Genomic DNA, 12004 nt, shown 5'->3' on the forward strand with positions numbered 1-12004 from the left:
TTAACTATTTCGATACATTCATTCTATGAGTTAACGAAATATAATTGAAAACACATTGGAACATCTTTCAACATCATGATTCATTCTCTAATCATATACATGCATTCCCTGAGGTTTTCGCTCTTCTCCCTGCCTGGCAAAGGCAAGTGAATGTTATTACCTTCATGTCTATCGCCTTGTGCTTCACTTTGGAAGCTCTCATAGATTCATGTGCTCATATCATTTCTTCTATCACATATCACGTGTGCATATGATCATCCAATTCATATCATATACATATGTCATTTGCATATGTTCATATATCTTCTGTCATATCATATAAACATATATATCTCATAAATCATTCTCAAGTATTCACTTATCTTATATAACATAAAAATTTAACTTATTAACAAGACAGCACACTCCTTACCCTATCAGATCAGAAAATTTTCCACTTTGTGTTGGCATGTGTACTTTTTAAAACACTTTTTGACTTCGTTTTTAGCCTAGAATCGGCTAAACCATAGCTCTGATATCTATATAATCATACATTAATACATATCATTATCCAATTTATATACTTTAATCTATCATTTCATAAACTGAATAACGATTTATTCCATTTCCCATTGAAGTGCATCGGTACATACTACAGTGCATCGATGCACTACCCATGCATCGATGCACTACTTGCATTCGATGTTTCTTCTTTAAAGGGTGCAAAGGGTGCATCGATACACCTTGACCATAAATTGCATTTTAAGCTCGAAAATCCATTTAATTCAACTCAAATGCTTCATATTTCATCCCCTTTCATATTCCTAACTTACATATACATATTTGCACTCATTTCTACTCAATAATCACTTCTTTAACCTCCATATCCTATTCTCCTTAAGAAATTCAAGAATCATACCCAAATTTTAACATGTTACAAATCCAATTCTAACACTTCATACATGTTAATTAGATTGATGACAAGTAAAATTCACTCTAAAACCTCATTAAAGAACCCTCTTTCAAGATTTCACTTATTTCTCTCTTTTCTTTAATTCACTCTATTCTCTTCATCTTATTGTTTCAAGATAATTTAAGCTCTTCTTATGCTTAATTATCACCTAATAATGAAAATTCAACCTTAAATTTCAGCTAATAATCAACAACAAGAAATCTTACATTTGCTTGAGCTCTCACGTGGAAGAGGAAGAAGAATGGAGAAGAGTTTTCTAGATAACTCTCCCCACAATCTTCTCTATTAATAAAGAGATAAGATAATTATCTTTAGATAACAAATACCATTTTGCCCTTAATCTCCTTTAATAATTACTAATAACTTTCAGGAAATATCTTCACATAAATCATTGAACTATTCAACTTTTCTACTTTTATCCCCAAATTCTAAAATTCTAAGTCGTACTAGTTTTAGAGAATAAAGATATAATTGTTACAGAACTATTCAGAGCTTATACAATAGTGAGTAATTTAAAAACTTTTATAACATATAACTTATTCAAAACGTTTACAGAACTATTCAGAGCTTATACAATTCAAATCTTTTAAATACATGCCAACTAGACTTTTATACCATAAAATACATTTAAATCATCTATTTTATGATCTGAAACTTTGTAAGGAAAAATGTTGACCTGACTTGCACCTCAACAATCCATAAGCTTGTAAGAACCTACGTGTGAAACACTCACACGCTAAGTCTATGACTTAGTGAGGCGAATAAATATATAATGTAAACTCTAACTTGTAATCATGCAGGAAAAACTATTATTATCATATCATACACATCATATCAAATCATCTCACTCATATGCTTTTCATATAGCAATTACATACATATCATCATTTATGTTTTTATCCTGCTCCTATACTATTATACTTCTTATCTCTTATTTCTTATTCATATAATCTCTTACATTCATATTCTATAACTTATAACAAATTCTTATATCATCATATATTCATGTAACAGATACAATAACCCATATCACACATATATCATATCATGCAATTCATATACATATATCACATACATTGATTTAACAATTATCTCTTTATTAGCCCATGTACACATGTGAGAACTGTAGTTATGTGAGTCTATTGAGGTTGTGCACTATGCTGTCACCACAGCTCGTATAATTCCCACTAGGGACGTGTAGAATTTATCCTGAAGGACCACGTAGATATCCCGAAGGACTACATATAACACATATGTCTCGAAGGACCATTATGTCCCAAAAGACCACTATGTCCCGAAGGACCGCGTAGACCCTCGACTCTTGGCATGCCAACTATACATCTAGCTCTCCTAACACTTACATGTGCATTCTCTTTTATATCGTTTCACATAGTCATATCTCATATGCTCATAGCTTTTATCATATCATTTCTCATATTCATATAATAATATGATTCACTTTCAAGTATCACATATACACATTCATATCATATATTCATATAAACTCATAACTTCTTTTAACTATTTCGATACATTCATTCTATGAGTTAACGAAATATATAATTGAAAACACATTGGAATATCTTTCAACATCATGATTCATTCTCTAATCATATACATGCATTCCCTGAGGTTTTCGCTCTTCTCCCTGCCTGGCAAAGGCAAGTGAATGTTATTACCTTCATGTCTATCGCCTTGTGCTTCACTTTGGAAGCTCTCATAGATTCATGTGCTCATATCATTTCTTCTATCACATATCACGTGTGCATATGATCATCCAATTCATATCATATAACATATGTCATTTGCATATGTTCATATATCTTCTGTCATATCATATAAACATATATATCTCATAAATCATTCTCAAGTATTCATTTATCTTATATAACATAAAAATTTAACTTATTAACAAGACAGCACACTCCTTACCCTATCAGATCAGAAAATTTTCCACTTTGTGTTGGCATGTGTACTTTTTAAAACACTTTTTGACTTCGTTTTTAGCCTAGAATCGGCTAAACCATAGCTCTGATATCTATATAATCATACATTGATACATATCAGTATCCAATTTATATACTTTAATCTATCATTTCATAAACTGAATAACGATTTATTTCATTTCCCATTGAAGTGCATCGGTACATACTACAGTGCATCGATGCACTACCCATGCATCGATGCACTACTTGCATTCGATGTTTCTTCTTTAAAGGGTGCAAAGGGTGCATCGATACACCTTGACCATAAATTGCATTTTAAGCTCGAAAATCCATTTAATTCAACTCAAATGCTTCATATTTCATCCCCTTTCATATTCCTAACTTACATATACATATTTGCACTCATTTCTACTCAATAATCACTTCTTTAACCTCCATATCCTATTCTCCTTAAGAAATTCAAGAATCATACCCAAATTTTAACATGTTACAAATCCAATTCTAACACTTCATACATGTTAATTAGATTGATGACAAGTAAAATTCACTCTAAAACCTCATTAAAGAACCCTCTTTCAAGATTTCACTTATTTCTCTCTTTTCTTTAATTCACTCTATTCTCTTCATCTTATTGTTTCAAGATAATTTAAGCTCTTCTTATGCTTTAATTATCACCTAATAATGAAAATTCAACCTTAAATTTCAGCTAATAATCAACAACAAGAAATCTTACCTTTGCTTGAGCTCTCACGTGGAAGAGGAAGAAGAATGGAGAAGAGTTTTCTAGATAACTCTCCCCACAATCTTCTCTCTTAATAAAGAGATAAGATAATTATCTTTAGATAACAAATACCATTTTGCCCTTAATCTCCTTTAATAATTACTAATAACTTTCAGGAAATATCTTCACATAAATCATTGAACTATTCAACTTTTCTACTTTTATCCCCAAATTCTAAAATTCTAAAATTCTAAAACTCTTCTCCTGATGATCTTTTATATAGTAGTGTAAAAGAATGAAAAGATAGAGTTTAAATCATGGATGATATACGTTTGTTTATCCTAATCTTATTAGAGAATAAATATATAATAATTGTTACACAATCCGAGACTAAAATAAAATAAAACAGAATTTTATTAATAAAGAAGAATAGATGCAGTTTAGAGTACATAACCCGAATAATAATTTAGAAAGAGTTAAGGCCTACAATTATGCATTTTCCTTAAGACATTTTTGACCACTTATTGGTGCTCAAGGTGCCTTGGTCATCAAGGTGCCTTGGTCATCTATCTCCTAAGATGCAACAACGATATGATCAACGCACACTAACACAACTTGCGAGATCATGAACTTTATCTTGCTAAAGAATATCACCGAAAAAAGAGAAAAAGAAAAGATTTTGAGTTATGTAAAACCTAGTAGATTTACACGGTATTTATAGTGGTTTCACATAGGAGAAGAATTGGAAACAATATATTCTGAAAAATAAAGTCATTTATTAGTATCCGAATAAAGTCATAAATAATCAATTAACAATGCTTTAATTAGAATATATTTATGAATTGTAAGTCATATCATATTAATATTTAAATTAAAAGGAAATTATATAATATCATTTTTAACTCAGAATATTCAAAAATATATGTTTCATGTAAGGAAAATGTAGCAGGTATGCACAAGCCCCAATCAATTCAAACATTTGGCATCACCCACGACGTGTGGGTGCACCCCCAACCTCGATAGGTTTAGTGGGCTTAGATTTACATCCCTTTCGCCTGTGTGCAAGGCACAATTTCAACCCAAATCATTCAATGATTAGCAAGTGGGATTGTGTATATAAAACCATTTCGTTGTTTAATATCCATCAATGTGGGATATGGGGTTTCCCATTTTTCCTTACACAACACAATCCACAAGTAACTTATTTTGAGCATCTTTCTCATTCATCACTCAACCGTTTTGAGCATATAAAATATCGTTGTAAAGCTCTCACGAAGTAGAATATGAATAAAAAAATTCATTATTCAATTCTCCATCTTTACACTTAGAAAATATGCCTCAAAATTCCCAATTTATCACATTTTCCAACAAGAAATTATAATGAAAGTAGCAATGGTATACTCCAAATTTAAATAATTAGATTGTAATTATTTACAATAATTACTTTCAAATTAAAATTAGATATAACCTAACAAGGATTGAAACTTAATGTTTAGTCCAATTAATTCAATACATATAGGTGTAATAGTTTTTTAGTTTTACATGGATTTAAGATCATTGGATGAGTGGAAATAGAAGACTGAGATTAACTCGTTTTTATTTTAGTGAATATCTTATCATTTCTTATTGTTAATCTCATCTTTTTATTTACACTTATCCAACAATCCTAAATCTGTATAAGACTAAAAGTTTATACCATTTTAAGATTATTGGATGAGCGAAAATCAAAAGCTGAGATTAATTCTTTATTTTTTTCCAGTGAATATCTTTTAATTTCATAATGTCAAAGTTTTAGTTTTGCACTGTGTTATTGGATCCTAATCCTATATACAATCATCTATTTTCACTTATATATATAATGAAAATAGATTAGTAAAATTAATTCTTTCTTTTAAATAAATATCTTCTGATTTCTTACTATAAACCTTAACCATATACTTTCAAAAAGCAACAAAAAAAAATTACCTAGTAAATCAAATCAACAAGCTACAAGAATTGTCATCATGGTGTAGGGTGGGGGTAAAAACAAAATATATTATTTCATTTTTAAATTTTGAATGGATAGGGGACATTAATGGACCACCAGAAAGATTAAATAAAAATGGACCATTTCTTAAATCGGGCCGGTTAACTTTATTAGAGGTCACTGAATTATGTTTAAATAATTATTATTGTCATTCAAATACTAAAGATTGCAAAATGGTCATTAAATTCATTTGAAATATTACAAAACAATCATTAATTTTATCAAATTATTACAAAACTTAAATTTATCAAACTTTGATGACTATTATAACGTTATAGAGAACATTTTATAAAATTTCGATAAATTTAATAACTATTTTATCATTTAAAATTTTAATAACTCAAATAATTATTTCAACATAATTCAATACCTCTTATGTACTCTACTATTTTAAATTATATACAGTGATGGGATTATTGTATCAAAAGATTATCATGTTATATTTAGGATGTTATAATTTTATAAAAAAAAGTCATAAAAGACACATTTAAAAATTTATAAATAAAATAAAAAAGTGTATGAAAAGACTTAACTAATGTCAGAACTTTGAATAATGATATTATAAACGGGGCAAATTGAATTGAGAGGGTCTTCTCAAAGTGAACTTGAAAATACTCGATTTAAATTAATCGATTAATATATCCAATAGCGGTAATTAGTATGAAAAAAATCCAGGAAATAAAAAATATACAGAATTGTCTCTCTCGATAGGGTCTCAATCTCTTCACTGGAAATCATATGGAAAGCACATGATTTTTAATCCCTATAGGACACCATATTTTTATTATTTTTGTTTCAACTTGGGGTTTCAATTTTTTTAAATTAACTTTTTAATCTTTTCCCTCTAAAATTACAATTAAATGTACACTCAATTAATTTTTTTATTTGAATGATACACTCAATTAAGAAGAGCAATAAAAGAGCAGTTCACATATTTATGGCCTTTCATCGTGTAGCTTTGTTCCCACTCAAACTTTTAATTAGACAGATGACTGGTCATGAAATATGTTTCATTTCCTTAATTTAACGGTAAATTTAGTATTTCATAATTCAATTTCCATATTTCCCTTTTCATTCATATATAAAACTTTCAACCATTTGACATTAAACGCTCACACTCCTGACATTTCTAGTGCTCAAACTCGAGACTTCAAAGAATAACAACAATTCCCTTACCACCGAGATCATTTGATTCACGTGTTTAAACATATTTGAATTTATCTCCTTCTAAACGTTGTAATAACAATCATATCAACCGACTTAATCTTCTTATTGATTTTCTTAGCTAGCATTAGGGATAGCTAGCATTACGGATGGGCATGTGTCAGGTTTTTGGTCCACTCGACCCGACCCAACTAAAATAAGACCCAAATCTAACCCGATATATAACTTAAAAACCCGACCCGAGCTGACCCAAAATAATAATAAAATATTATTTTTATTCAATAAAAATAGTGACTTAATTGAAAAATATAATATATATGGAGGGGTATTATTGTAATTATTCATAAATATATAAGGTAAAATTATATTTTTTTCGGTCAAGTCGGGTCGGGTATTTTTCACCCTATACCTGAACCCGACAAGACCCGAACATCACATTAAAAAACCCGACCCGAACCTGATTTTTAAAAAAAAACTGACCTGATCAGATTAAGTCAAAACCCGTCAGATTCGGATCCCATGTCCATCCCTAGCAAGCATAAGGGTTATGCAAAATTAATATCCCAAGAAGTACTTTTGAAGCAAACAAAATAAATACTTGGAGTACCATAAAAGTAGTAATAAATGAATTCAACTGATACAATAAGAGTAGTAGTAAATTTTAAAGCTGATATAATCAATACACCTAACAATAATATATAAATATGACCAAAATTAAGATAAAGTACATCAGACACCATCAAACTATACTCAAATAATCATTTTATTATTTAAGCTTTATATAATTATAAAATAATTATTAAATTTTATCAACTTTATTATAAAAATGATAGCTAAGTTTTTTAAAATTTTACAAACATTTTATTTAATATGATCTCAAATATTAATTTCTTTTAACCTAAGATTCAAAATCTTATTTAAATATTATTCAATTTCACAAACCCATCCATCAACGGCCACATACAAACCGGACCCAAAGTGTTTGCATTTTATCATATAAATCAAAGTGAAAAAACCAAAGCCAAAACCACAAAGGGCTCTCACATGGGGAAGAAAACGAAGCTCCCTTTCTTCCCCAAGTACACCAATGGCGAAAAACCAAAACCTTCCTCGTGGCCGTGGCCATCATGTCACCAACCCAGAACTCACTCTTTCCGAACGGACGAAACGCCCGAGTCCTGGTTCTCGAACTCGTCGGAGTCGCCGAGCTTCTCGACCGCCTCCGACGAGTCCGCGACGGGGGCGGCTGTCGATACAGTCGAGACCGTCATCCAAGGGCTGAGATTAAGATCGGAGAGGCTGTTCTTCGAGCCTAGTGAAGCCAAGTTAGGGACGTACATCACCGAGTCAGTAGACTCAGCCCCGTTCAAGGAGACGACGGTTTTATCAATGGAGTCCTTGAATCCGCTCGTCGATTTCAGGGAATCCATGGAAGAAATGGTGGAAGCTCAGGGGTTAAAAGACAGGGAAAGCCTCGAAGAACTCTTGGGGTGGTACTTGAAAGCTAATGGTAAAAGCAGCCATGGATATATCCTTGGAGCTTTCGTCGGTTTGCTTTTGAAAAAGGTAGCCGTTTCATCGTCAAGTCCTTGTTCTCCATTGTCGTTTTATACTTCTTCTTCATCGTTTTATCTGAAGATACTCAGACTTCTGAAACTCCCTGTGAGTCTTCGTTAAAATCTGATGATGATAATAATAAAACCCTTTGTTTATCTTCATTATCAGAAGAGATCATTGAAGGTAATGGTGTTTCTTCTTGTTCAAGTTAGATTTTTTTGTTTGTTTGTTATTTTGTGTATACCACTAATTTTCAGAAATGAATAGAGCGCACTTTATTTACTCATTTATTTTCTTTCATGTTCTTTGTTTATTCATTTTCCCTCGCTTTCTGAGTTGCCAAACAGGTTTCCGACACCATTTGCATGCCAACGTCTGAAATTAATAAAAGGATTATTTACATGCACTTACTATTTTTATTAAAACCGTAAATGAGTTTCCCCCCCCCCCCCCAACAGTTTAAATATTGGATTTATATTCGTATTATTAACTATTAATATTCTACCTTATTCTACAAATATTTATATCATTTCAAAATTTTATGTTATCTTCTAATTATTATTATATATTTTTAAAATATGCATAAATGATTTTATTTAATGAATTTAGAGGTTTAAATTTAAAAGTATATTTATTTATTTTTAATTAATTATCAAAATCTAATCTATTGATCGATTAATCTATATTGAATATTAAAGAGGTTTATTACAAGGCGACAATTTCAATCCAATTCTTTGTACCATCCAACTATTTAGTCCCTTTTTATTTTAACCACCATATTTTTTAAATTCTTATCAATCAAGCCACCCAACTATTTAAATGCGTTCAATCATATCACTTGCCGTTAATGTTTAACGGAAGTGTTGATCTAACAGTTAATAAAATTGATATAATTACACTTTTGATCCTCAATATTTATACATCCTATCATTTTGGTCATAAATTTAATTCAATTTAATAAATTTAATTTCCAATTAGGTGGTGACACATATCACTATACAATTGAAAGTTATTTTTTAGTTTTAATTATTATTTAAAATTTAATATTTTACCCTCCAATTAATGCAAGAAATGCTGCTGTTAAGTTTTAATCTTGGGACAATTAGGATTTGTCCAGTCGGCCTGAAGTATCAATTGGGAGTTTTCTACAACAAAATTTATATATTCTACAACCAAACTAAGTATACTATGTAAAGGTACAAGTAATTCAACCGCCAAATTATATATCTTAGCACAAATTACAATTTATTTGATATATTTTTAAATATCATTAATGGTAAAAGTAATTAAATACGAGATTTGAAAATAAAAATAAATTTATAATCTTTTATTTTTATAATTTTATACTTATTTTTAAAAAAATCTATAATCTTTTTTGTCGGAGTTACTTTCCATAATTTATCTGTTTGTAGCACAATAAATAAGAGGAATTTGAAATTAAATTTATTAAATTAAATTTATGACCAAATTGATAGAATGTATAAATATTGAGGATCAAGTGTGAAATTATACCAATTTTATTAGTTGTCACATCAACACTTTCTTTAAATGCTAACTATAAGTAGTCTGATTGAATGCGTTTAAATAGTTGGGTAGCCTAATTGACAAGAATTCAAAAATAGTAGTCAAAATAAAAGGCTATATTTTGGTGGTCACTAATATAGTTTACTCATAATAGTAAAACAATAAAAAAATTCATGAAAAATAATAATAAAAAAAGACATAAATTTACCTAAAAGGATTATCTTAAAATAATAAAAAAGACAAAAGTTTACCTTAAAAGGATTATGAAAAGCTATAGATAGAGAAGATAAAATTCACTCTATGGATGATAAATCACAAGGGGAGTACAAATCCATAACATATTTATATTTTTTCTCGATTTTATTTTGGGGTAAAGTACACAAATGGTACCCCGAATATAAAATATTACTTTATCGAGTCTCTAGACTATTTAAAATTATAATATGGTCATTCAATTATAGGATATTACTTTATTGAGTCCCCTAACTATTAAAAGATACAAAATAGTCACTTAACTATTCATTGTGTTACGAACTCATCCTTTTCGTTAAAAAATTGATGATAGTTTGATATTTAGTTGTTAAACTGTTAACTGAGATATGATATAATTTGATCCAAAATTTCAAATAACTATCAGATCTCAGTTAGTATATTAACATCCAACTCAAATTGTCATTTATTTTTGGGTAAACTACGCATTTAGTACATAAACTTTCAGTTTTGATCCGTTTTAGTACCTAAACTTTCAAAATTTTCAAAACCATACATAATGTTTAGTTTTTGTTTCATTTTAGTACTCGCCGTTAAAAACTTAATGCGTTTAGAACCTAAACTATTAGTTTTAGTCCATTTTAGCACCTAAACTTTCAAATTTTTTTCAAAACTTAACGTTAAATTTTGAACAGATGTACTAAAATAAAACAAAAACAGAACGTTAGCTATGGTTTTGAAAAAATTGAAAGTTGAGGTACTAAAGCGAACCAAAATTGATAGTTTATGTACTAAACATGTAATTTACCCTTAATTTTTAACGGAAAAATATTAGTTTATAACACAATGAATAGTCAACTAACCATTTTATAGCTTTTAATAGTCGAGTGACTCAATAAAGCAATATCTTAATGTCAGAGGATCATTTTGTAACTGTTAACAGTCGAGAGGCTCAATAAATAAACGCCTTATAGTCAGGGGACCATTTGTGTACTTTACCCTTTATTATTTTACCAAACAAATCGAATTAAATATTTTTCTTATAGAATTAAGTAAAATTCAGACCAATGTTAAAAGAATAATTTTTTTTAAATGGAGTTTAGAATTTCTGAATGGAAACAAATCCTTTTCCTGCATGTAATTCAGCTTTATGATAACATACAAAATGAAATCCAGATAAAGTGGATTAAAAAGTTAATTTCCCTTTTTCCTCTGTGTGTGTGTGTGAGAGAGAGAAAAGGTGAGAAATGAAATTTGTGGGGCTAATTAATGAATGCTACCATATGCTGGAATTTTGTCTAATTTCAAAATTGGGATTAAATGCCACGAGAAAAAACAAGAAATACAGATATTCTTTAGTTGTTAAAGTTCACAAAAGAATGTCTCTGCTGCCATTTGCATATCAACAGGAAAAAGAGTGGTGCCTATGGAGCAAGGGACCATTTTGTATAATCATTATCAATCCCAAATTTATACATACATACATACATACATACATGCATGCATACATACATACATACATACATACATACATACATACATACATACATACATACATACATACATACATACATACATACATACATACATACATACATACATACATACATACATACATACATACATACATACATACATACATACATACATACATACATACATACATACATACATACATACATACATACATACATACATACATACATACATACATACATACATACATACATACATACATACATACATACATACATACATACATACATTTTTTTTGAATAAACATTTCCTTTTATTTTATTTTTAAACTTTATGAATTTAGTTGTGTTGATAAGGCTAGAGGGACAAAATCAAGATAGAACTATATAAAATTAGATTGCTCGGCTTTGAAATTTTCAAGGTTTTAA

The 12004-nt window shown here is 29.4% G+C and overlaps 1 pseudogene; it reads left to right on the plus strand.

Moving 5' to 3' along the window:
- Nucleotides 1–7792: 7792 nt before the first annotated feature.
- Nucleotides 7793–8634, plus strand: LOC120183857 (annotated as a pseudogene).
- Nucleotides 8635–12004: the final 3370 nt, after the last annotated feature.

This window comes from Hibiscus syriacus, unplaced genomic scaffold (assembly GCF_006381635.1).
Source record: "Hibiscus syriacus cultivar Baekdansim isolate YM2019G1 unplaced genomic scaffold, ASM638163v2 tig00112852_pilon, whole genome shotgun sequence".
In the NCBI taxonomy this organism is placed as follows: domain Eukaryota; kingdom Viridiplantae; phylum Streptophyta; class Magnoliopsida; order Malvales; family Malvaceae; genus Hibiscus; species Hibiscus syriacus.